This window comes from Hyaena hyaena, unplaced genomic scaffold (genome assembly GCF_003009895.1).
Source record: "Hyaena hyaena isolate Hyena2069 unplaced genomic scaffold, ASM300989v1 scaffold_115, whole genome shotgun sequence".
Classification (NCBI taxonomy): domain Eukaryota; kingdom Metazoa; phylum Chordata; class Mammalia; order Carnivora; family Hyaenidae; genus Hyaena; species Hyaena hyaena.
Window position 1 is genome coordinate 321,416 of NW_024080747.1, and position 2,325 is coordinate 323,740.

The 2,325-nt window shown below is 40.5% G+C and overlaps 1 pseudogene; it reads right to left on the reverse strand.

Annotated features, from left to right (window-relative positions):
• Window positions 1-406: 406 nt before the first annotated feature.
• LOC120234740 lies at window positions 407-750 on the reverse strand (annotated as a pseudogene).
• Between the last annotated feature and the right edge of the window lie 1,575 nt (window positions 751-2,325).

A 2,325-nucleotide genomic window follows, 5' to 3' on the forward strand; every position in this document is an offset into this window, starting at 1 on the left:
GTGATAGTTTCTGCACAAGGTGCGATCATTTGTGAAAAGGTGGTCAAGGAAGGCACCCCTGAGGTGATAACATCTGAACCTAGAATAAATGATGGTAAGAAGAGCCACCTAGGCAGAGGGCAGAGCAAGTGCAGCAATCGGTTGAACAAGCCTGGTACATTGCACTTCAGGAAGGAAGTCAATGTAGAGAATGAAACATTAGCCAAACGAGGTTGGAGACATGAGCAAGGCCAGGGACTGAAATTTAGACTTTTTTTTTTTTTTTTTTTTTAGTGAAATGGGAAATCATCACAAGGTCTTAAGGAGCAAAGTAACATAATAACATAATAAAGTATTTCTTTATTTTATGTAACAGAACACTAAATTACATCAGCTTCCCATCAACACACTAGTCATTTAATGATGATTATATTGGCCATTTCCATTGGTTGGCAGGAAGTTCTTACACTGAAGTTTCCCATGGTTTCCGATGTATCATTTTTCCTGTCAGACTTTGTTCATTTCCAGCCTGAAGAATCACCTCTTCTACTTGGCCACCCTGAAGCTGGTCTTCTAATTTCTTAACATCTGGTTCCACTTTAACCAGACTCAACTTCTCATTTGTAATCCATTCTTTATATATGCTGCATTTTTAGGAATGTGCTCAAGAACATCAAGTATCTTTGTGTACAATATTCTTGGCCTCTCATGTGGACTCCCACATACAGCCAATCCCACCAGGCCAGTGGTCTTCCTCAGCAAACCCGCCATGACAGTGCCTGTATTTATGTCTTAGATCATATTGGCTCCGGATTTCAGAGGGAACACTGGTGGAAACGGGGGGGGGGGGGGGGGGGGGGAAAATGGAACATTCTGGTAACTTTCCAGAAATACACATGGAAGTGGAGAGAAGCAGTCACATTCTAGATGCATCTTGCAAGAACGGATTGGCTGATGCACTGTAAGTGGGCAATAAGGACATGAGAGACAACAGTATCTAAATTGCTGTTTGATCAACCAGGTAGACAGGAAGACAAATTACTAAGGGTTAAATGGGCAAGAAGAATTTGGAGGAAAGCCTTGAACTTAAAATGCTGGTTTGGTCACACTAAATTTGAAATGTTTATTTAATATGGGAACAGTCAAGGGAAAATTATGAGATTTCATAGTCATCAGTCATCACCACATCATAAGAATAGTATTGAAAGCCCTGGGGCTGGATAACATGACCTAGAGAATGTGTAGAGATAGAGAGAGTGTCAGGGCCTGCGCCCACCTGCTCTACATTGTTGCTATACTGTTACTCTCTCAGACTGTGGTACTTAGGGAACAAATGATATAGTTAAGATCAATATTCCACAAAGTATTGCAAGAAATAAATAAGGAATACATAGATATCTAAGACAGTGCCTGACACAAAGCAGACAACCAAGAAAATATAATTTCTTTTTAAGATTTTATTTTAAAGGGGAGCCTGGCTGGCTCAGGCAGTGGAACATATGACCCTTGATCTCAGGGTTGTGAATTCAAGCCCCACACTGGGCGTAGAGATTACTTAAAAAGAAAATCTTAACGGGGAGCCTGGGTAGCTCAGTTGGATAAGTGTCTGACTCTTGGTTTCAGATCAGGTCATGATATCACAGTCTGAGAGTTCTCAGTCCCACCGCACTGATCCTGTGGAGCCTGCTTAGGATTCTCCCTTTTTCCCTCTCTCTCTGCCCCTCCTCTGCTTGCATGTGCAGGTGCTCACGCACCTTCTTTCTCAAAATCAATAAACTTAAAAAAAAGAATTTATCAAAATAATAATGATAATAATAAAGATTTTCTTTTTAAGTGATCTCTACACCCAACATGGGGCTCAAACTTCTAACCCTGAAATCAAGAGTCACACGCTCCACCCAGTGAGCCAGCCAGGTGCCCCAAAATAGGATTTTCCCCCCATTTCCTTCCTTGGTAGAAAGTGGAATCAATAACTGGTCATGGCACAGTCATAATCACTGTATTTTTTTGACCCTGATAAAAACAATTATTTTGATGGTGTTCTGGTACTGTAAATGGCAACTTTTACATTATTTAGTAACTTTTGGGTGTGGGGCAGGAAGGGAGGGATGGTGTCCAGAGACACCCCACATTTTACATCCTATCTTACCATCCCCTATTTTATCACCCTCTTTATATCCTTTTTGTCAAAATAAAAAGCATTGTAGCTGTTTAAAAAAAAAAAACAAGGAAGGAAGGAAGGAAGGAAGGAAGGAAGGAAGGAAGGAAGAAAGAAAGAAAGAAAGAAAGAAAGAAAGAAAGAAAGAAAGAAAGAAAGAACGAACCAGCCATAAATTGCAAGAGAAC